Below are 25710 nucleotides of genomic sequence, written 5' to 3'. Positions count from 1 at the left end.
CGTTAGTAAATGGTTCACTAACCATACTAGGGTATTCTTCCTCTGATAAATAGCGCCTTCCCGCCATAATAGACTAGAGGTGAGGCTTTCCTTAATAAAAACAAAGGAACGGAAATATATCTGAAGGCAATGCAAAACATAAAAAAACTCCGCACAGTACCCTAAAAGACCGTATATAATATAGGAAAAAAATAGAATAAAAAAAGGAATTGGATATAAATCAGATATGAGAATGTTTTCATTAGCATGCAGCGATTTAAAGAGCCCACCTCTGTTTGCGCTTTCCCTCTGCCCATCCTCGAACAGCTGATGAGTAAAATAAAAAAGCCAAGCAGAATATATCAAACTCAAGGTCAGGAACCTAAAACTGTGTTCATGTCAAAAGTAATAGACACAGGATGCCATCTAGTGGCCTTCAGAAAAACGTTCCACCTTAAAATGCGTATACGCATCACCCCGTCCTCTGAATGCAATCTTTACTGATACGTGGATGGGACGCCCGGCTGTAAGAGACGTTCTTAGTTATGCGTATATGGGATGCCCGTCCTGAAAGGATTAAGCAGCTGCAGTCTTTTCTTCCCTGTGGCCTTATGCAAAAGGTTTTCAAAACATTTACTGAATATCAGATTGGAAGAGAAGCTTGTCAGTGTTATTCAAAATATACTCCAAACTAAGGTTGCTGTTATGCGTAATTTTAAAGTTTACATAATAGCTACTGTGTATTGTCGGCCAAAGACATGTACTGTTTAGTACTGGCCCTTGAATTTTTACTGTCCAATGCAAACTCTGCAACCCTATTATTCTGCCATCTGATTTCTAAATTCTAAAAAAATTTGCTTCTCCGTGCATCCATACCGATTGAACATGCTCCAAAATCGGCCATCATGGTGATGGTGTCTTAACCACAGCGTATAAATCTGCCAGAATGTGCTTTGTTGATCACTCTCTCTTTAAAACATCGGTCTCTACTCTTATAAATTCCCTAAGATCACCAAATGTGGCGATATGTGTTCTGCACTGGTTTTTGGTGCAATTGCATGTTGTATGGCAACCCTTTTGACGTTGAATACTCCTTTACTGGATTGGTTTAATTTCTCATTGGTTTGTATTGTGCGTGTTTTGAAATGGCCTATGTTGCAATGAGAGACGTGGTTGCAAGAGGGCCTGGGAGATTATTTTTAGTGGCTGTGATGATAGAAGTAAGGAAACACTGATGCAGTGTATTAAAGAGTAGATTGAGCCTTGTACAACTATTTTTTTTGGATGGCTGGAAATCTTACAAGGATTTAGGAAAAGGAGGTTTTGAACATTTATTTGTGAACCATAGTATGAATTTTCTGGATAGTCTGGCTGCCATATAAATACGATAGTGATTACGTGGCAGCATGAAATTGGTAATTCTGCTGTTCGAAAAAGCATTCATTCATGGTAAGTGCATTTTATTTTATTCTTGTTCTTATTTTGTAGAATGTTATGTTCATTGTTTTTTTTAGTATGAATTTCTGTCATTATTGTTGTTTTTTTGAATTGTTTGAAATTTATTTTAGTTTATTTTGTTGATTAGTGTGTAGTGTTGTGCAATTCGTAAATGTTTTCTAAAGTTGAAACAGAATGCTGTGTACATAGTATTCTTTGAAATTTATTGTTGTTATGTCAATTTATTAAAGTGAGGTGTGCGTAATTCGTAGATTCGATACTTATGTATTATTGCAACCAGGTTGGCGCGATTTGTAAGTTTGAGTAAAAAAGTATGAATAGAAAGAAAATGTACATTTATTAATTACAGATAATTTTTAATACAGTTTTTTATATTATTTTGTTTTAAAATATAAAATAGCAATTAAACCTTTCCGGTCTCGAATTTGAATAAGTTGCAGAATTATTTTTTCGGCGGAAATCTTTTGGCTATTGCTTTTAGCACCGATTGAAAACTGTCTTCGACATTAACAGCTTGAGCTTGGCACCATATAAATTCGATAAGGTATGAGTCAAGATGATGACAAGCTGTTCCTCTCTGTTTTTTGTTGCGCCTTTTGGCTGAGCCCTACATGTTGTGTGAACGCCCGTGTTGGAATCCACAAAGTTATATTTGTGATTAACAGTTCCATGCAGAAATCCAGCATTTTCAAACTCACTTGTATTGTATCCTTTCCAGCAATCCGAATAAATGATGCTTCCTTCCTTGATATTTTCGCAAATTTTTTCCATGAGGGTAATGGCGCTTCTGTTAGGTACAGTAACCAAAAAGGTCTCTTTCTTTTCTCGGCAAATTCCGCCGAAAACCCATTGCTGTGGTAGTACATGCCCAGTGTTATTTTTTCTTTTTACAAATAAACTTTCATCTATTTTCACACACATAAGTTGTAAGTACGGGTTGCCGTAAGTAGGGTCACCAAATTTGGCGATTTATGCGAATTTTGGCCTTGGTTGCGTTATTATGTAAGTACCGTAGATTCTTTCACTGCCTAGATTGTGCAATTCGTAGATTTTTTTAAAGTTAAAACATATCACTGTGTACATGAATTCTTGTCAAATATTTTTGGTTAGAAACTTTACGTTTTTTCTATCTAAATTTTTTATTTTTATTTTGGATTTTTAGCTTAAATTGTGTGTTCAATACGTGGTTTTTTTGCATGTGCGAAAACCACGTTTTTGGAGACATTTTAGGCTTAAAGTTCGAAATGTAGACAAAAAAATTAGATGTAATATGGCATCGTGGAGTTTCTTGCGAAAAATATTTGGCGACTTGAGGGCGCATATAAGAGTAGTTAAAAATATTGAAGCATGGCTAAATGTTTTCATATGCATGCTATAATGTTTCAAATGTTTTGTTGTAAGGCTTCCTAGGTTTTACTTTAAATTCAATCAAATTTGTGCTGTATGGTCATAGTGAGGTCTTCACTTGCTATGATAAAACATATTTGGTACTTCCAGTCTCTGTAACCAAATCTTGGAAGCCATGAATATCAAATTCCAGTTTTTATCTGAAATCTTCGCAAAATCCAGTTCAGTGTTGCCACATCAAATATTGGAAAGGAGAAATAAAAGCATTCTCAAAACTTTTCAATCAGCTCTCTTGTATAAGTAAAATGCAGAATTAAAATACAATAATAGTAAAATTTCGAAAATTTTCTTATACGTATACAGTCAAAAGTCGTTAATTCGGACACCCATAATCCGGAATGATCTATAATCCGGACCTCAAAGCTAAAAACTTTCTGCGCATGCGCCGCGTTGACACATGTGCATAGGCGTTTACGCGTGCGCGTAAGACCTTTTACCACTGCGCATATGCATGTGCGCAAGCGCAGAAGACATTTTTGCATGTGCGTTTTATGTATAACAGACGGTATAATCTAAAATTATCTAATTATCTATTTCAGTTAATGTTGATGATAGCGTTGTTCCATAATCTTCGAATTTGATCCGGCTTATTATTTTTTGAAGACTGTAAGAGCAATTTTATAAAAGTAAACTTGAACTTTCGATTATGTCAAATAGAATTTCCGATTCTGGAGCTTCCAAAGGATCATACAAAACGAAAATATGTTTCGATGTCCATCAAACAAAAAGTGGAATTGCTGCAAAAAATGTATAAAGACATGAAAAATGTGACAGAGAGGTTAGTGAAAACGAAAAAAATTTCGATTGACAAGTTAGTCGGTATTCTCGGCACAACAATTAACGGGACTTGAACAGCGGAACTTTGTAACTGAACAAGAAATTGTGTCTGTTTATAGAATTAAAGAGAAAGTATTATCACATAAAACGAAGCAACTTAAAACAACTTACATTGAAAGAAATGTTTAATAAAGTAAGCAAATAAATATTAAGCTTTTTTTTGTAAATTTTGATACCCTTTAGATTATAATTGTTCTTTATTTCATAAATTAAGGTTTCATATTTTTAATTTTAGAATTTCTGCATGCCATCTTACGAGATTTAAACTGATGATCTATAATCCGGAAAAATCGATAATCCGGAATAGCCGAAGTCTCGATGAGTCCGGATTAACGACTTTTGACTGTACTATAACAATGCTTTCTGTTCACAATAAAAATTTCACCTATTTTTTTTTTGTATAGTTTCCACTTATATTATGAAGATATATATTTAAATTTTGCAAAATGAATCTTCTTGTTCAAAATCTATGTGAAAGAAACTTCTGTGAAAATTTTGAAAATTTTTGTACTTTAAAGGTAAGCTCATTTTACTCTTTTAGTGTTATCTTGATATTAAAATTTTGTCTTTTTTAACTTTTTCTCAAGTTTGTCATGTATGTAAGAATTACTCATTTTAGGAATGTTGTTCTGCAGTATTTTGAACAAAATTAATGTTTCATTAGAGAATTGATCTGGAATTTAAACTAAATTTGATACTTGTATTTACTGGAAGCTAGGCATTTAGGCATGAAGCAGGGTAGCAAAACCAATTAACAAGACTTGTAAAATCATTAGATATTATTTTTTTTAAATTCGAAATGATGATAATTTTCAATTTATCGCTAACTGAAAATGAAGCTATTGCATTTTTCCAAGAAAGGGGTATTTTATTTTTCACCTGAATTCATGAAACAGAGATAAAATTAAGTTGTATACTAGCGTAGAAAGCATATGGAGATGCAATGCGAAAACGAAAGACATTTACATCAACAATTGGTTTTGCTACTTCAAAAATCACATTCCTAACAACGGCAAAATTTATATAACTAAATTAAATTTTCTTTTAAATATTTTTATTAAAATTACATTATACAAAATGTGCCTTTTTTAAGGAGAGCGCATGAGTGCCTAAACTTGTTGATACTTTTCCTTAATTGCTCCTAGAATTGACAAGTACCAAAAATCCCAATTTTTCAGAAGGTGTAGCCAAAATTGTAAAAAACATCAACTTCCACATTTAGTATGCATCAAAAATATATAACGAGCTCTAAAATTTAAGCGAGTTGGATCCAAAACTGTAACTAGAAAGGTGGGGGCCGTGGGGTAACAGATGACAATGAGGCCTCCTTTTATTTCTCCCAACTTCACTTTTTTCCAGGTTATGGCATGTTTCTTAATACAGTACAAAGTCTGTAATCCAGACGTCAAATCCGGATCTCAAAGCTACAAACTTTATGCACATGCGTAAACACATTTAATGTATAATGGATGGTATAAGCTAGGCTAAAATTATCTAAGGCATTTCAGTTAATGTTGCAGATTGCGCTGTTCCTTAATCTTCTAATTGGATCCAGCTTATTATTTTTTGCAGACTGTTAGAACAATTTTATAAAAATTAAGCTTGAACTTTCGATTATGTCAAAAAAAGTTTCCAATTCTGAAGCTGTCAAAGGATCTACAAAGTGAAAGCATGTTTCGATGTCCATTAAACAAAAAGTGGAATTACTGCAAAAAATGGATAAAGGCCTATCCGTCTCAAAATTATGTGAGAAGTATGGCTTTGGAAAGTCCACTATATATGACACAAGAAAAGGAACTTTCTGAATTTTTTGTGGAAGCGTCTTTAACAACTTACATTGAAAGAAATGTTTAATAAAATAAACAAATAAATATTAAGATTTTTCTTGTAAATTTTGATACCCTTTAGATCATAATTGTTCTTTATTTCATAAATTACGATTTCATATTTTTAATTTTATCATTTCTGCATGCCATCGTACCAGATTTAAATTGATGATCTATAACCTGGGAAAACCCCTAATCCGGAATCGTTGAAGTCCTAACGAGTCCAGATTATGGACTTTGTACTGTAATTAAAACAGTTTTATACATTTTAATCAAATGTACACTTTTTGATAAATGCCTCATTGATATGTCCTATTGTTCGTTATTTTTTATTCTTGTTTAATCCCATCAAAATAAATATGATATCCAAAGCTATTTGACATCATGCAGAGCGTAATATGAAACATTTGCAATAAAATGTTAACCGTTAATGAAACAAACTCATTAATTATTTTAACAAGATTTTTTTTTTGAGCTTGATCATTCTCTATTAAAAGTAGAGCTAAGTTGAAGAGCCTTTCCTGTACCATAATGCTTCAAAATGACTTTTTATTAATTTCAGTTTTCATAATGATTATTCAGCCTTAGCTACTGTCACTGGAATTGTTAAATAAGTGATACATGCTTTTTATACTTCAAGAAAACTTTTTTGTTTTAATTAATTTTTAATTTTTTAAAATAAAATTTCCATTATAAAAAATCAATATGTTCCCCCCTTTACTTGGGGACCCAGTAGTAGTTACAGCCCTGCTCTTGATCTTAGTATGGATCTTGGTGAATTGACTAGATGTATATGTGTTTGACATGCTCTGTCCTGTTCTGTTAGTTTAGAGGGTTCCATCCTATGATGAATTGCCTTTTATTAATTTTTTTTTACTCTTGTTATTGCCGACCGGATCCTGAAATGTATGTGTGCATGCACTCATGTGTGCCGATGTGTATGTGTACACACACACACACACATAAATATATATATGTACATAGATATATAATCCATACTTACATATGCATACATGCATAGAATTCTAGGTATTGTCCCAAACCGGATTTCGTTAGTTAATCAGTTTTATACTAGATGGCGCCACCACTTTTCAGACTATTGTTTGTAAAAGCAATGTCTATACTTATCCTTTCTTTCACATGCAATTTTTAATTTGAATTTGTGAAGTGTTTTTAAAATGCTGTCTTTGAATCTTTGTTATCAATTTACTCTTAAATAGAAATTTATTTTTTTCATGTTTACATTACAAAGAGTTGAAATAAGAAGCAAATAAAATAACTCTTATCTTAACACATTGTTGTTGGGCGCTTCGCGTCGGTGCATTATTGCGGGAGATTTTTGAAAAATCTTTGCGAATATTGTTTTTGTGTAAAATCACTATAAATTGAAAACTACTTTGAATTTTTTTATGAAACTGATTTTCTCAACTTAGAATGTATTCTTCTTCATTATTATGAAAGATAGGTTTTTTTGTATAAATGAATATAGAATATACAGTTGAAAGTGCAAAAAAAGGAAAAATTTATAATTTTTGTCAGTATTATTTATTACCAAAATTTTTCAATAAGTAAATAACTTAATGAAGTAAATAATGAACGCTAATAATGTTTTATAGTGTGATAGCACTGAAAACATTTACCTCTATGAAGAGATACGCCACAAAATGTACACATAAAACAAGTTTCCCTTCGCAGTTTTTGAGATGCGCACACTCGACATTGTTCTTTGCGCAAATGTTTTCTTTCCGGTTCCAACAATTTTTTCTTGAACATGTTTTTTTCATATCCATTGACAATCTTCCTGGTGGATCTTGTTTAGCGGCTCTTTTCCTGAAAGTGGATGGTCCTGGCTCTTGATTGTTATCTTCAGTTCGTACCGAATCAGTAACCCAGTGCAAAGCTACTTCATATAAAAATTTCTTATATTTTGCTTTGTTGCTTTTTGTTGAATTATAGACAATAAAGGAATTGAACGATGCATAATTTATCATGTACATTGTTACTTGTTTTGTTCATTTTGTCGTCTTTCATAGTATTGAATATTAAGACAAATACTGATCTGCACGGTCAACACCTTTCATAAAGTTGTTTTTTGGTGTGTTGTTCTGTCGATATTGTCGAATCTCCTTCATTTCCACTGAATGTATAGACAAAATGAGGCCCACTTCTTTCTTTGATTGCCAGATTTGAAGTAAAATATCCCATTTACGGTGAAAGATTGTCTGTCCTTTTCTGAGATTTGTCTTTTTTAGACACTCGAGTAAACCTCTATTTTTTTCTGATGGTTCCACATAACCTAATTTTTTTTCGAAAAAGAGCTTGAGTGTTATCAACACTATTATAATTATTACCCATATGCAGATGGTGCCAGACATCTGTATATGGAGATGCAACTGTCTGTATTGTCTCTGTTAGCCGTGACCCCTGACCAGAATAAACTGCAAAATTATAGATGTATCCTGTATCGCTTTCACTTAGCATTCTCACTAGTATGTTGTACGAGTTTTCCCACATTATAAACTCTGAAAAATAACCGTCCTCTCCAAAGTATACTCTCCAAGGCCTTCATCCAAGGATACTTGCTGTTTAGGTTTGTATATGTTCACAAATTTTGGGAGAAAATAATCAATTATGGGCCTGTCTTTGGTCAATCGGTCTGATTCATTGTTGATATTCTCGTTATTCTTGTAATGCCAAGCTTTCCATGTTTGCCGAAATCTATCTCTAGAAATTGTTTTTGCAAAGAATGACATGTCTGTGCAATGATCTGTGGTTCAGTACTCGTCTCTTCTATCTTTTTGAACTGGCCCCATGAAAATAATTAGTCCCAAAAATTTCTTCATTTCCAATATTGTGATATCCTTCCACTTGAGGTATTTTGGAATTATTTATATTTTGGTAATAATACCTATTCGGTTCTACAAAATATGTGAACAATAAACTCCAATAAACAAATTCAATGCATCGGTTATGGATTCGGGAACAGTATCAACATTTATCCCAGGACGACCTAAAAACTTCTCCAAGGTGGTGGATTATCAGTCGATGACCATTCTTCTTCATGTTCGTCAGAACTTGATTCAGACTCAGATGGAATAGTGCAATTGATAAATCTTCGAGGTCGTGGAATAATGTCTTCATCATCACTCTCCTCTTTACTCTGCCTATCAATATCACTAACACACAAATAATCTGACAAATTGTCCGCACAAATTTCCCGGTAGCTTTTGTCATCACTGTATTTCATTTTATCAGTATTTAGAGTATTTGTATATAAAAATAACTGTACCACTTCTACAGGAAAAACAATTATTGAAAGAGTTCGATAACAAATTCGACTCAAGATAATTATAAAAAATACAAAATATCACTAAAAAACTCATGATTTTTGAAAATAATAATATAGGTTTGCAATGTGGAAAATACCATTCTTCCTAAGGAGACGTCTGAACACCGATAACTACCCAAATTCACTAAAAATAAAATGACTAAAGATTCGTAAATTTGCAGGTATAATGTGTTGTGATGAGCTCATTTATCGCTATTATTTATGACCTTACCGTCCCATACCTAATCTGTTGTGGGAATGTTTATACCTGCATAGTGCTATATAAATAAGCGGCATAACAAACATACACACATGTAATAATTCGTATTAGCTACGTTTCTCGCGTTCTACCACCAGTCCATAAAAAACGTGATCTGCCCTCTATGCACAGTTGCCGAAAAACGTAATTTTACGTGTGCCGACTACAATGTGTTAAGTGGCAACAGTGTTTCATTTATCTCTCTTAAATTCATTATCTTTCTTTTTTTAATACTCTGCTTACAACAAATTATTTGTAAATAGGTTTTGAAACAACTAAATATGGCAGTACAAAATCAGGTGTATTATGTCTTACCTCTTATGTGTTTCGTTCACTATATGCATGAAATTCTTGATATAATCTATATCTGTAACATTTAGGGGCTCACTTTTAGTTATATTAATATCAAGTAATTCATTGAAATATTTAAACCAGTTCATTTAATTAAAAAAATCGCCTTTTTATTCTCTCATTGAAAGTTTTCATATATGCAGCATAAAACACAGCAAAAGAAATAAATAGTTTGGAAAACCTAAAAAGTTATAAATATTAAATAATAATGAATCCGATCCTTCAAATTTAAATAAAATGGAAGAAAAACGTGTAAAAACATTAATTTTAGTAGCACCACTTATCAATCCATGAAGTAATTGCACAGTTAAATAAGGTAGATGGCCTCTTGGAGAGAATACCAAATTCTGAGTCAATCAATTCAGTCCAGTTCCAATAACAGGCGAGTACCTTTTTTTTTTTTTTCCAAGAGGTAATAAAATAATAATTAACAATAATAAAATCTCATCTCTCAGCTCTTTTTAGAAACTCCCAAAATTTTAAGAATGTTCTAATTTTCATGTAATGAAATTGTGCATCACTAACACATTAGTTTTTTGTGGAAAAGGAATATTCAAAAGTTCTGGCAGACAGTAAGAAGGAAAATAGGAAATTAAAAAGCTGGATCTCATTTACAGTGTCTGTAGATTCATTTGCATTACTGCTATAAGTTAAAAAGTCAGATAGAGTGAAATTTGAAAATTTTATTCACATCACTTATAAGTTACCATGAATGAAGTTTCCTCTATCGAATAATACAGAAGTATTAAAACCTTTGCTGTTATAAAAATAATTTTGGAAAAAAGTAGTTTATAAAACATGTAAGTTTTTTTTTTTTTTTAATTGTTTGATTATTGCTCTTGAATTTGCCATTTCCTGAATCATTCATTCCATAGATATATTATTTTATGTAGTGCAGTGCAAAGTCTGAGATCTGGATTAATCAGAATTTCGGTGATTCTGGTTTTGGGATTTTTTCATATATTAGATCATCAGTCTAAATCTATAAATGTAGAAATTATAAAATATAAAATAGTAATTTATCAAATAATGAAGCATTTATGACCTTAAGGGAATCAAAATTTACTTTAAAAAAGGCTTAATATTTATTTGTGTGCTTTATTAAACATTTTTCACTGTCCTTTGCTTAATTTACTTTGTTTTTTGTGCTAATATCACTCTTTAATTTTATAGATAATTTCTATTTCTCTTTAATTCTATAGATTCTATAGACTCTTTAATTCTATAGATAGACATAATTTCTTGTTCAGTTACAAAAATCCATTGTTCAAGTCCTGTAATTCTGTGTGGAGAATTCCAACTAACTGGTTCATCCGATATTCTTTTGTTCTCAACAACTTCTCTGTTACTTTCACTACTACAGTCAAAAGTCGTTAATCCGGACTCGTCAGGACTTTGGCGATTCCGGATTATCGATTTTTCCGGATTATAGATCATCAGTTTTAATCTAGTAAGATGGCATGCAGAAATTATAAAATTAAAAATATGAAACTGTAATTTATGAAATAAAGAGCAATTATGATCTATAGGGTATCAAAATTTACAAAAAAAAAAAAAAAAAAAACTTATTTAACTTATAAACTTAAAAACGTCACTTATTAAACTTTTGTTTTCGATTTTCTGAGTTATATCATTGCAACGTACCGTAAATGCTGTTCTCAGCAACTTTCGTTTTGCTTTCAAAACTTTTACATCCATATTTCATCCAAAAATATAAAGTCGCGGACGCCAAATTTACTATGTTGCAACTCTCAGGGATACAACATGCAGGTTACAAATTAAATAATCACAGCAGGAATTATTAATATAAAGATTTAATATGGATATCTCACAAAGCTGAAAAACTTTACATTACTCTATCAAATGCATACATATAACTAAGTGAAAAGGGAATTTCTCCGCTTAGTTCGCAGTTAAAGAAAACAAAATAAGAATAATAAAAAATAGTCCAATCAGATATGTGCAAAAAATAATAAGCCAGATCCAATTCGAAGATAAAGGAACTTAATTTAATCTTTTGGCCTATGAGTATGAATTACAAAAATCTATCTTTTGCATATGGAAAGTAATTTTTATTAAATTTCTTCTCCTCAATATACTCAACACTTTGTGGCAGAGTTAGCCTAAGTCTGTAATCATCGTCAAGTTTAATGTCAACATAAAAGGCTACAGTGCTCTTTGAAATTCAATTAATAATATTAAAAATAAAAAAATTGCTTAGACATTGTTATGTGAACCATTTCTTAAGCTGCACTGTGTTGATAGTAACCAATAATGAATGATGAAAGCAAAAAATAATAAATAATGATTGCCAGGTTGGCATCAATTTAAAAGTGAAATTAAGAATGACTCTGTTTGTTGTTAACCCTATGCATCGACTGATTGTTGCATTGTTGGGCTGTGGTTCTAGTGCACATGTATGCCTAGTTGGGCCCACTGGACACTGTGGAGGGAGGTGCCATGACATTTGTGAGGTCGTTTGTTATTTGTCTCCAGGCAAAAGGAGGTGGCTGTTCTTGTCACACTTGAGGTCATCCACTGTGGCATTCCCATGGTGTGATACTTGCTTATGCTTCTCAGTCTGAGAACAGCTGTCAAAGAAAGCATCGGTACCACTCCTCCTGAGCTTGTCTACAGAACTGCATTCAATCTACCGCAGGATTTTTTTTTTTGCACATCAAATACTGATGTTAATACTATTGTATACATTGAACAACTTGAAAGCTGCATGCAGCACCTTAAATCAAAACCAAATGGATCACTTACAACAAAAGCATTATTTATCCACAAAAATTTTAAAATGTGTTCACATGAGTTAATGTGATGTGATGAAGTTTGATACCTATTTCAACCATTCAAAGTTCTCAAACATCGTGCAAAAGTTTTCAAATTATGCATTCACAGGAAAATAATGTCATTGTCAATTTATCATGTTAACCTAGCATCCATCTCTAATGTGGACATAGGTATGTGCTCTTCTGATGCGTTCAAACCTACATCTGCAAATCATGCCAAACAAAATATTAGGCACACTTACTCAAGCAGATATGTGCATATCCATGAAAGCCTCTTGAATTTAGGGGACTGACTGGCCAATGATCCTGCAGCCCTTTTGATATAGTCTTCTACTATAACAAATCAGACAGTGTAAAACACAACTCGAAAATATAAAAAGAGTGTGGCTAATTCCTTCAGACATAAACTGCTTCAGACAGAGCAAGTGCTTAGAATGTTCTAAAACTGTCATCTAGAGAGAGAGAGAGCGACATGCTGCTAACAAGATCTTCACATTATGAGGACAATAATTAACCTTCCAAATAATTTGCTTTTATGCATTCAATATTAATTGTCAGTTGTCATAATTATAATGTTAGTGGAGCTCCTCATACATTTATAATACATGTGTTTTTGGTTAACTGTGCAGTTTAAATGCAAATCAGATACCAGTCACTACAGTTTGAGTCTCAGCAGCACCCCACACGTTCAGGTTTCTTACCAAACTGTTGCTTTGAGGATAACCTAGCCAGATTCATGTGATGACTTTTCATTTAGTCTTTTGAAAATTATTATTTGGGTAGAGTTAAGCTAGTAATCTTATACTACTTAAGGGTTAGAAATTTAGAATTGGTTTTTATTTTAAATATCTATTAGCTATACTTTAGGTTAAAATAAATTACTAGGTATATGCATACATGTAGCAGATGCTGAAATTATACATTAGTTTTATTTTACCATCAAGAGTTCGTGGCTACCAGGAAAGATTCAGTTAATTGTTTTATTTTATATGACCACATAGTTTTTTTCAGTTGTGGGAAGCAGCCCCTTCTACTCTTGCAGCTAGCAAGAGTCAAACATAATAATAAGCTGTGGGATGCCCATCAAAACCATTAAAATGTTTTGTGTGTGAAAGATGGCAAAATTGTCACTATAAAATTATGCCAATTGTTACAAAAGAAGATTATTAGCTGGATGTGCATGCTTTTCTTGGGGTCATGGTTCATGAGTTTAAACTGAAATTATAGTGCTTTGATGATGTTTAATGTTGTAGTAAAAATTGTGGCTGGCAAGTTTTCAAAATGTGCTTTTTGATGGTTACGATTTTTAAAATTGTATATAATGTTCTGTTCCTTATAAACCAAGGATCATTGGCATTTAAGGGCATATATTTTTTGCAGAATTTGAATTTTGTAGAGATTTGTTTTTGTAGCATATCCCTGCATCGGGGAACATGAAGTAAGGCTGGCCAAATTATTCTTTTATCTTATATAGTTTGTTTTATTTTACTGAGTGTATATTAAATAAGATTTTTATGCTGATGATTCTGTGGATATAGGGAAAGATTTGTCAGAAAAGTAAGATAGTGAAAAAGTGGAATAAGGGCTTCTGCTTATAGGCTTATATGTTTGCACTCTTTTTCCATATTAAACATTTTTCATTTTAGGAGTGATTAATGTATTGAAATCAAAAATATGCCTTAAGTTTGGATTTTAAGTAATTTTTTTTTTTTTTTTTTTTTTTTTGCTCATAATGTTTTTTGCTTAATTGTGTTTATTATTTTCTCTGTGTGAAGTATATAGTTTAAAATAATTATAGCATTTTTATTTTTTGTTATAGAAGAAATTAAAAAGTGAATCATCACTGACGATAAATTAATTATTGCCATATACGTTATATCCTTAATGTAGATTTAAACCTGAAATAACATTGTGTTTATGATATGATTGTTAGTACTGAACTTCTTTTGTTGGTGTTTATAAAACACCTGATTGATGATACCCACTCAAAGGATTACATTTTAAAAATGAAGGAAGTAAATGAAACCACATTTTAGATGATAATAAAATTGTGAAGATAAGAAACATGTAGAGTCTGTGTGTGTGTACACTTAATTCTGTTTTTTAACCTAAAGAATATGTGTAAAAAAATTCATGCGAAAAAAGACACTGTATCTATGGAAGAAAAGGTAATTAATTGGTTTCATATATTCAGCAAAAATAATTTTTAATTACAGTTTGAAAATATTTGTTTCAAGCTTATTATTTTATTTCAACAAATTACACATGTAATAAACATATAATGAAAATGTAAAAATGTATTAAAGTAATTTCCATTTGAATTTTAAAAAATTCATCATAAAAAGGTAAAAAAAAAATTGTTTTATACATGATAAGATTTTATTCATTTTCACTTTCTGGCAATAAACAGCACATATATTTGCATATAACTGAAAATGTTTGGGCATCATCATCTTCTGTTAACTAAAGTCTTTCTGTGATCTCTTGAACAAAAGTAACATGATTTTCCTGCAGTGCTGATGTTTCACCAGTTTTACAAATGAATTCAGTTATTAATCATCATGTTTGTGTTTTGGTTAGACCTTTTTCAAGATGCTTTCATCAATTCCATTGCTATAGGGAAGTGCTTCATTTTTCTCCATTTGCTGTTATGCAATCTATTCATACATATGTATACTACTAACCCCCCCCCCCAAAAAAAAAATTTCATAGAATTTAGAAAAAAAAAAAAAAAAAAAAAATTAGTAATTGGTTGAACTGTTCATATCTAATTAAAATGACATACATAAAAAGAAAATGGAATATTTATTTTAAATTCATGTTAAATTAAGTTTGTGATAGAAAGATTAGTAGAGACAGAATTAGGTGTGTGTATAAACTCCAGTACATATACAAAAAGTTTTTATTAAAAACATATTTATTTGAAGTTTTTTCTCGTAATATGCTGCTGAAAATTGATCAGTATAGACAAAAAGTAAGAAATTTAGAACCCAAAATGACCCAAAAAGAGTGAAATTCAATACTAATAAATTTCAAAATATCCAATAAATACAAAATGAGAATTAAAGAAATATGATAAAAATAATAATACTTCAAAAAATAATAAATACTTAAAGAAAGAAGAGGAATTCTATTAGATCTGATGTAACTTTAGTCACTTTCCCACTTGAAAATCTCTGTGTTTTTGTATTCAAAATAAGCTGATGAAATAAAGGTTTTTTAAATATAACAGTTCATCCAAAAATTTTGAAGTCCTCTTCGATGCAAAGGAAAATGCAATGTAAAATCAATAAAATTAGACCTTTTCATTGAATTTAAAATTGAAAGAAATGACAAAATAAATTAAGAACATGAATTTAAAATTTACTCTGTGGACAAAGCAGCAATCTGGTAGTTAAAAATAGTAAAACTCATCCAATTGAAGAAAAGCTCAAATTTGAGTAAATTAAATAGTTAAATACACAATGTAAGATTAAAATTAAATTGTAGAAATAGAATTTACTGGAAAAGAAGCAAAAACAAAGCACAAAATTCAAAACAGTGAACAAATTCAGAAATGATGCCGAGAGTTGCCGGTTTGGCTTCATTTGCTAAACATATTAGGAAAGGCTAGCTAGAAATCTCGTGAAAGGTGAATTGAAAAATAGGAAAAAAATATAGTTACAGTATTTGACGGCATATAAGATGCACCCTTATTTAGAAGGCCACACACATGTAGATGTAGAAAAAGTTATGTGCGTCTAGACCTTTATCCAGGCTAAAAATAGCATTCAGTATTGAAAGTTAATCTGTGTCCTTCACGTATAAGACGCAGGTAACTTTTTTTGAGACCAAATTTAGGAAAAAAAGTGCGTCTTATATGCCGTCAAATAAGGTATATATTTTTTATAAAAATAAAAACTATAAAACCTTCTAAAACATCCTTCATTATCTTTCTCTATTTGAACTTTTTCATACTTTTAAAGGATTTTATAAGGTGTAGACTACTCCAGATTTTTTAAAAGTCTGTTAATGAAGTTAATTGTAATTTCATTTTCTTTTAAAATTTTGGTGAGAATTACAATTTCTTCATGTTGTTCTGTTTCAGTTCAAACTTTCTTAATTCTGTTAAGAATGATGGCACTAGCTGACAGATGTAACCATTGATTCGACACATTTTATTTTTTTATTTCTGGTTTAAGCAATTCTGGAGATGCAATATCTGATTCACATCGTTATGGGTGCAATATGCACAACTCAGTTTTTTTTAGCTTAGCGCATTGTAAGACAATGATGCAGAGTAGTGAGCAACCAGTAGCAAATTGGCAGATGCATAGCGAGCGAGAAAGTGTAGAAGAAAACTGGAAAAGAGTTTAAAAGTTTTAGTTCTCAATAGAAATCTTATTCAGTGATTGAATAAAAGTATTTGCATTACTGTCTTATGTACACCTGTATGATGTGGATTAATTTTGAAATGACACAATTTTAGATTGATATATTATAAATAGTTACTATATTTACGACAGAAAGGAGAAGTACCCAAATTAAAATGAATGAAAGGGATTGTTGCCAATTAAAATTAAAAGTTTGCTTTACATATTTTTATCTTGCATATCCCCCCTTCAAAGATTAAAAGGCTCTTTAGAAAAAGTATCAGAGCATTAGCAAGTTAAGATTAACATTCTATACAATGACAAAAGTGAGAAAGAATATAGTTTTCTTCAAGGACCATAGTCTTTAGATTTCACGATGCTCCATTATTTTGTTTGTCAACTCCCTCATCTATTAAACTTACAAAATAACACATTAAAATGTAAATCAGAAGTGATACAAAAACATAACATTTTATAATGTATAAACTAAATGGATAGTTCAATTCAAAAGTTTGTGAGTTCATTTTCTGTCAAAATATAATTTTTTTTTTTTAAAGTTCTTTGAATTTTCTCTCTAAATATCACAAACACTGTCCTAATTTTTCAAGAAATAACTTTTAAAGTTCAAAGTTCTTGAAAAATCCTTGCTTGAATGCTATCCTGTGATTTTTGCACTCCTTCTTTGGACAGTTTTTTTTTTAAACTGATGTATTCAATACCAAACGAAAAAATTTCTCTTACATAGTCATTACATTATTATTTACTTATTATAAAACAATCAACATTTTCTTATTTTAAAGCAATGCAAAACGGATTTTAGAAATTAATAAACATAGAAAAATAATACAACATAATAAACTTTGATAAAAGATTGCAGGCTCCATACAAGCGAATCAGCATAGCTGCTTGCTGATGTTTGTGGAATGCTTAAATGCAATAGCAAATACGAGGGTAAGTTGAAAAATAAGTTTCCCCTGTCGACTGTGGTCAGAGTTGTGTATGAAATTCAAAAAATAGAATGAGACATTAAAGATATGACATACCTTTATTTTTTCACATAGGTACCAAGTACATTGAGACATTTGTCATATCGCTTGATAAGCTTCAAAAAGAACTCCAGGAAAAAATCAGAGCTTTGCATATGGAAGAAGCGTTGAACGGCTTGTTTCACTTCAGTATTGCTTCCAAAGCGCCTTCCCCCGAGACTTTTCTTCAAAGCCGGAAATGGATGGAAGTCACTTGGTGCGAGATCAGAACTGTATGGCGGATGGTGTAGGCGCTCCCAACCAAGAGTTGCAATATGGTTTTGCGTTGCCGTCGCCGAATGTAGTCTGACATTGTCATCCAACAGCAGAACGCCAGATGTGAGAAGGCCAGCCGCTTTTTCCGAATCGCCTCTTTCAATTTCGACATGGTGTCACAGTAGCGCGTAGCATTGATGGTTCCAACCTCCAAAAAGTCCAGCAACAAAACTCGTTGGGCGTCCCAGAAAACTGTGAGGAGCACTTTACCTGCAGAGGGAGTTGTCTTGAACTTCTTTCGGACAGGTGATGACGGATGTTTCTATATGCAAAGCCCTGATTTTTTCCTCGAGGGCTTTTTGAAGCTTATCAAGCGATATGACAAATGTTGCAATGTACTTGGTACCTATGTGGAAAAATAAAGGTATGTCATATCTTTAATGTCTCATTCTATTTTTTGACTTTCATACACAACTCTGACCACAGTCGACAGGGGAAATTTTTTTTTCAACTTACCTACGTAGAAACATCCATTCTTTATACAAGGTAATTGGCTTTTAGCGTTGTGTAAACTATATCAAAGTTATTTACCAAAGTTAAAATGAAGAATGAAAGGGCTATTGCAAATTATAATTAGAAATTTGCTTTACATATTTTTATCATTATATCTCTTCTCTACATATAATAAAAGAAAGAGTCTGTGTGTGTGTGTGTGTGTGTGTGTCTTTCATTCGCGCTGCGCGTAAGCTAATAGACCCACGGCTACAAAATTTGGTACATAGGTGCATCTAGACAAGAGCCAGCGCACCTCGAAGCGATTTTTTCGAAATTTGAATTAGAATTATTTTTATTTTATGTTTTGTGACGAAATCGCGTCATTTTGAGACATAATGGGCTATAGGAAAGCGAGATTTTACTCTACACTCCCCATTTTCACATCGTCATGAATCGTAGGCACTTAGCTATTTTACGAACTTAAAATAAATTTTGTGTTTCAATAAATCGATTAAATACGAATTTGTTTAACAAAGTGAGCTTAATACCTTTTTCAACGGGATTTTTTCTAAAAAAGTTTATTTTAAAAAATGTACAGTTTATTTTTCTTTGATTTTTGGACACGTTAAACTTTCATCCTTGCGACTGCTTTTACAAGAATTTTGGGAAAATGATAATATTTTGTATTTAAAAAAATTTTTTTAAATGATGCTTCCGAGTACTTTTCTCACATCTTTAAAAATGTGATTTTGGCAACAATTTTCCTTTCTTGTTGTTGTTGGTAGATTTTTGATGAAATCTGATCATTTTGAATAGCTTCATTCTTTAGAAATATGGGTTTGGCGACAATTTTTCATCGTATTTCTTATGTCACTGTTTTTAAGAGATTGGCATATTTCATTGTCATTTTTACTTCCTTGTACAAAGTAAAAAGTAAGTATTGTAATCGCGAAAAGTTTCAGGCAGCATATTTCAACGAAAATATCCATTTTGACCGCTATCGAATGCAATTTAGCGGTGTTTTTGCTTGATATCTGTACGTAAGGACAGAATAAAATACTCTTTTCCTTCAAAAAAATTATAAAATTGCTTTAAAATTAATTCTGAAGAGAATTTTTCATGGCGTCTGTATGAACGTATGTGCGTACGTACGTATCTTGCATAACTCAAAAACGAGTAGCCTCAGAACGTTGAAATTTTGTATATAGGACTGCTATAACATGTAGATGTGCACCTCGTATTTTGGTTGCAATCGGCCGCACCAAACGTATATAAATATATTTATATATATTTCCTCTCTGTTACCCGGCTCAGTGATCTCAGTTTCTTTACTCTTATATGTTTGTAAATTATACATTTTTTGCTTTAAAAATGATTGTATTATGTTATTTTTATCTTCTGGTTAAGGTTTTCATGCGTTTAGTAAATATGTATGCAATATTTTTAGAATTATCAACAATTTTAAAGTTGTCTAAGTGCCGCTAAGCCTTTTTTTAATGGCGGCCATTGATGTTTACATTTGAAACAGGAGACTAGTGGATTTGTTGACAATCTAGAGAAACTTAGCTTCCCAACAACAAAGATAACACATTCATTTATTATTGCCAATTAAATCATGCTTAATTCTTTCTGGAATTTTTTAGAGGAAATAAGTGTTTAAGATTTACTTCGTAATTTTTGATATAGATATTTTGAGTTTTTATGTATTTTTGCCTTCTCGCGAAGTGAGAACTGAATTAATTAAATGAGAAATACTCAATCGTCTGTGAAAAACTGTTTCTTTTTTTGTTTTGTTTGCTTAATTTCTTTTATACATCATTCTAGCTTTATTATAGTATTTGAATAGAACATGTGGCAAAGATTAGATAATTCTATTCTTTAAATGATATAAATTTTGTGCAGTATGAGTTATAATATGAACGAATTATATAAGTTAACTGTTATATAATTATTGGATTATATAACAATTAACTTAGTTTCCGTTGTATAATTTTTATATAAGTTAACTGTTATATAATTATTAATACTGTTAAGTGAATCTAGCGCCAGTGTCGCTATGGTAAACAAATACTAGAGTGAATTTTAAAGAATGCATTTATTCTATTGTGGTTTATGCGCTGTCGGCGAAGTAGATTAAATTCAATCCAATAAGATTAAATGAAATGCAAGAAAAAATGCATATAATTTAATATTCCAATTTAATATTCCAATACATGGAAGTCATGTGGTGTACACATCAGATTTTTTTTATATATATAATAGTTTTTTTTTTTTTTTTTTTTGATAAAGTTGTTCTGCAGAGTAAAATTCTGCGCGGAATTTTTTGTTTTTTGAGTTTCTTTCATGTTATTTTTTGCTTGTTTCACTGTTTGTAAGATATTGAAAAGTTTTGCATGATTTCCCCCCCCCCTACGGTTAATTTTTTTATATGTAATATATTTTTTCAAAAATTTGTGTGTGTTTTTTTTCTCGGAAGTTTTCTGCAAAGTAAAATTTTGCGCAGTTTTTAAATTTAACGTTTGGTGTTCCCTTCAAGCATTTTTACGCTACATTTAAAAGCCAGTCGAAGGCTGGCAGCGTAGCTGCTAGTATGTAATAAAAACACAATTTTGGAAGCATTGATGTAAGAACGCTGAGACGTAAATGCGTAGAAATACTGATGACGTGTACTTGTTGTTTAGAACATCCATCTATTCTGAAGAAGCAGCAGTCAAGCCGTATTAAATTCCATATTTAAATTCACATTTTTGGCCACAATTCACTTGGCAGTCTACTCATGCCTATTAAAGAACACTTAAATTTTTTATAACTTGCGATAGGAAGTAAGCACAGCGAAATTACGTCCAAGCGGAGCACAGAGCGAAGCTGAAGTAAAAAAATCTGATGTATACACCACATGACTTCCTTGTACGGAATATTAAATTATACGCGATTTTTTTGCATTTCATTTCAACATATTGAATTAACAGTTAACGAATTTTGAATTAAATCTACTACTTCATCGATAGCGCATAAACCACAATAGAATAAATGGACTCTTTAAAGTTCACTATATTTATTTACCATAGCGACACTTCGAAGCTAGGTTCACTTATCAGAGTTACATCTCATTCATTTTATAACTCAGAATGCACAAAAATTATATCGTCTGAAGAATTACCACATGTTCTATTCAAATACTATAATAAATCTAAAAGGATGTATTGAAAGAAATTAAACAAATTGAAAAAGAAACAGTTTTTATGGACGATTCAGCGCCGCTTACCTAATGCGTATGCGCTACTCATTAATTCAGTTTGCACTTCGCGGCAAGGCAAAAATACATAAAAATTCAAAATAGTTTCATGAGAAATTGAAATATATAGAACAACACGAAGTACAGTTAAAACTATTAAAAAAACAATTTTTACAATTAAAAATACAGTTTCTACGCAAAATCAAGCGAATAACTTAAATGATAATTCCAGAATGAATTAAGCATATTTTAATTCGCAATAATAAAAGAAGACGTTGCTTTGGTGTGGCGAAGCTTAGTTTCTCTAGACTTACAGCAAATCCACTCTTGTGCTAAGTTTCAAATGTAAACAAGTATAGCTGCTAGCGTAATAAAAAATTAAGCTTACCGCACTTCAAGAACTTTCAAAATGTCGATAATTCCACAGTTATTTCATGCAGGTCAACTAAAGGCATAAAAATCGTAACCGGAAGTCTTAGTTAGTTAGAAGAGGAACTTAAATTGCCGGAATTAAACACGGAAGATGAAGCTCTAATGAAAATAATAAACATTGACTCCAAGGAATCTGTACGACTTCAGCATACTGATAAGGAACTGCCTAAAATTATCCAGGAAGTTAAGGTACATGCAAAAATGAGAACTATAGTCTGAGAGGTGTGGTGTGTGTGTGTGTGATTAGGGCAAAGCCTCGAGGGCTATCTGCCTAAGGGGAGGGATGCCTTCGTGGAGGACTTTCTAAGGGAAACTGGCTCGTATACACGTTACACATGGGGAAAACCACGAAAACGCCCATGCAGCCAGCCCGTTCGCGGGATTCGAACCTCTATAGTCTGAGAGCAAATGACCTTTTAGTTAAAAAAAAAAGGCACATAAAACAGGCATTGAAGGACAGCTTGGTATTTATACCTGAAAAACTAAAGTCAGCAATTACAAAGATATGCCACGAAGGAACATCTGGTCATTTGGGTGTCAAAAAGACCAAAGACACGCTGGCCAGACATTTTTATTGGACGAGATGTTAAAAAAAAAACCGAAGATTTTTATAGAAACCTGTGATGCTCGTTAGCGCGTTGAGAAGGGAAATGACAGAAAGAAGGCTCCTAATGACGTTAATGCCTGTCATTTCCGAAATATTTACTAAAATAAATGTCGATGCTAGTGGTCCGCTATCTATTTCAAGGACTGGAAAAAAATATATTATTACAGCTGTGTGTATGTCGTCCAAATATCCAGATGCTGTTGTGGTGACAGACATTTCTTCGCCATTATGTGATTGATGCTTTCTTACAGATTTTCAGTCGTATGGGTTTCCCAAAAGCTATCCAAATAGATCAGGGGACCTCTTTTTATCAGTGCTTTGACAGGGGACTTTTTGGAGCATTTTGCCATTAAACATGTGAGAAGCTCTGTATATCATCCGCAGAGTTCAACGATTCCATAGAACGCTGTAAAGGTATTAAAAGTCGTATGTATAGGAGCGACTTCTGATTGGGAGAATTATCTACCATCAGTTCTTTTTGCCCTCAGAACAGTCACACACGAAGTACTGGTTTCATACCAGCAGACCTGGTTCATGACAAAAACATACGAACAGAAAAGAACATAACAGAAGAGGAATTCAATCAACTTCAATGCCACTTCGTCGGGGGGAGAGGAACATTGAAATAAATTGAAATCTCTCTTCTTAAAAAAAAAAAAAAAAAAAAAAAAAAAAAAAACTTGCTTTTCTGTATCTAGAATTAGCTGATGTACCATTTCAATGTATTTTAATTATAATAGTTCATCCAAAAATTCTGGCCCTTCTCCAAAGCAAGAAAAAAAAAACAAATCTTGTACCTTAAATAAAGAAAATTCTATTTTATTTAAAGAATTGAAAACGGAAATAAGATTATAAAATACTTCAGTGAAAAATTTAAATCAAAATTTTTACCTTTAAACATATAGCATATAATCCAAAGAATTTAAAACGTTAATGAAATTATAAAACTTAGTTGAAAAGACATAATTAAAACACAGTAAGTAATTAAAAACTTCGAGCACATTCATTAGACCCTCAATCGAAACTATGTACATCGTTACAGTAGTGACGTACAGGTTTGCCATTTTGGCTTCATTGGCGAAACTACCTTGGCAAGAAAATAATCGCTGAAAAGGCTAAAATTTGGAACAAAAGATGAAATTTTGAAAGCAAAAGAAAAACTTTTAAATACTTCGGTAAATTTTTTAAAAATTTTGACAAAGGAAAAGATTACTTTATCAATTGAATGACATTAAAGTGAATTCTGACTTTAAAAGAAAATGGGAATAAAGAACATCATTCAGTGTAAAACTTTGATTAAATTTTAATATCAATCATTCTCTCAAAAAGCTGCCTAAAAATTGATAAAAAAAGCTTTTAATAATTCTTTTGTAGATATGAGTAGAAAAATCCATAATGTTGAATTTTAGATTTTTTAATATTATTATTATTTAAAATTACAGAAAAAGGTTGAAAAAGGAATTAAATGAACTATTGTTAGAAAAGTAAAAAGTCTTCACATCATGGGCTTATCATGAAGACTGAATATACAGAGTGATTCTAAATTATTTTTACAAATTAAGAGGGGTGATAGTACTTATCCAGACGAGCAATAATTACCATAGAACATAGAGTCGCATTCTACTCTGAGAGGCAGAAAAGAGGAAAGTCGAAACGCATCGAGGAAGAACAAGGATACTTTCTCCTAAGACTATCGAGAAATAACTGTATGCAAATTTGGACCGAGAAGAAGCAGCTATTTTGCTCTTAGTCGGTACCGGAGAAAGCCAGTCAGAGGAAACAGTATACTTCAAAACGGCATAACGTCATCGTTTCAAGTGTTACCTTGATAATATCCTCCGAAACTTTTCGTGAATGCCATGGCGGAGTATACAAACGAAGAATTGGCAGATATTCATCTCACATACGGTGAAGCAAAAGTGAATGGACGTGAAGCACGAAGATTGTACGAACAGCGGTTTCCAACTCTCGGATTCCAAGTCATCCAACCTTTTTCCAGTGCTGATCGAAGACTGCGAGGAACCGGTTCTTTTGCCATCTCGAAAAGCAATGTACAGTCTGTCGACTCAGGCGAACGCAGTTCGCGAAGCGGGCTCCCGCGGCTCAGCGCAATCCCAGACCATGTCGTTAGCGATTTTCTTTGTGGAATGTAACTGAGCATGAATGAGTCCTAAAAAGTTCAAGTGGGTAAAGATGGTAGTTAGTTGTGGGTTGATAGCATAAATAGTAGAGAGACTTCGAGGAACCACTGTCTCATCTGCATCATCTTAAGTAAGTCGTGTTGATTGGCTGTAAGAGAACAGGTAAGTAAAGTGCTAAAAACTATCTGGCCATTCAGAGAGGAGAGTGGGAAGTCAGAAAATGCAGCACTAAAGAATAATTTTAAGCTAAAAAGTCTCTAAAATTTGGAATTTTTTTAATTAATTAATTTTTTAAATATAATTATATATTTAAATATTACTATTAAAACTAGGTGTTAGCTATTTGGCGCAAAATTGCGCTCGGTCTTCTTCTATTTCTGTTGCTTCTGTAGTCGTAATCTAATATTGGGAATGTTGGGTTTTGGACTTTAGGAATTTTCCTAAAGAAATGCTTGGCCAACTTTGCCATATAGGCGTTAATGGGCATTACGTTGAATTCTCTGTGGATAGCTTCATTACGGATGATCCATCTGCAATTAATGGCTTGTCTTTGGACCGAATTTTGGGCAATTTGCAGACTTTTAATAGATGAATCGCTAGCGTACCCCCATACGGGACAGGCATAGGTAATAACAGGTCGTAGCATGGCTTTATAGATGAGTATTTTATTTTCTATTGAAAGAACGCTGTTCCGAGCGATTAGAGGGGAAAGTGTAGCTTTACGAGCTCGGAACTTGTTAATTACGTGTTTAATGTGGGGCGACCATGTGAGATGCTTGTCAAGAATTACTCCTAAGTAGGGGACTTGCATGGCCCAAGGGATTGCAGTATTAAACATAATGATCTGAATGTGCTCATCAGTTTTGATTTTCCTGTTGAACAAATAGCGTCGGATTTCTCGACATTAATGCCAATTTTCCAGGCGATGAGCCAAGACTCCAGTGCATGGATGTGATTTTGGAGTGAT

At 32.1% G+C, this 25710-nt stretch overlaps 1 protein-coding gene across 2 annotated transcripts in view; it reads left to right on the top strand.

Moving 5' to 3' along the window:
* The window catches only part of LOC118192138 (cytosolic carboxypeptidase 1-like), a 232421-nt gene that overhangs the window by 5672 nt on the left and 201039 nt on the right, over positions 1-25710 (top strand). For both annotated transcript variants that reach the window (XM_085815375.1, XM_085815376.1), the window contains exon 2: positions 4086-4199. The gene's annotated coding sequence lies outside the window, so the exon portion shown is untranslated. The remainder of the gene's footprint in view (positions 1-4085; positions 4200-25710) is intronic.

The sequence above is a fragment of the Stegodyphus dumicola genome, chromosome 4 (genome assembly GCF_044657685.1).
Source record: "Stegodyphus dumicola isolate Sdum_Otavi_A_Nest chromosome 4, ASM4465768v1".
Lineage (NCBI taxonomy): Eukaryota > Metazoa > Arthropoda > Arachnida > Araneae > Eresidae > Stegodyphus > Stegodyphus dumicola.
The sequence above is the reverse complement of the archived record's forward strand: the minus strand, read 5'-3'. Positions and strand labels throughout refer to the sequence as shown.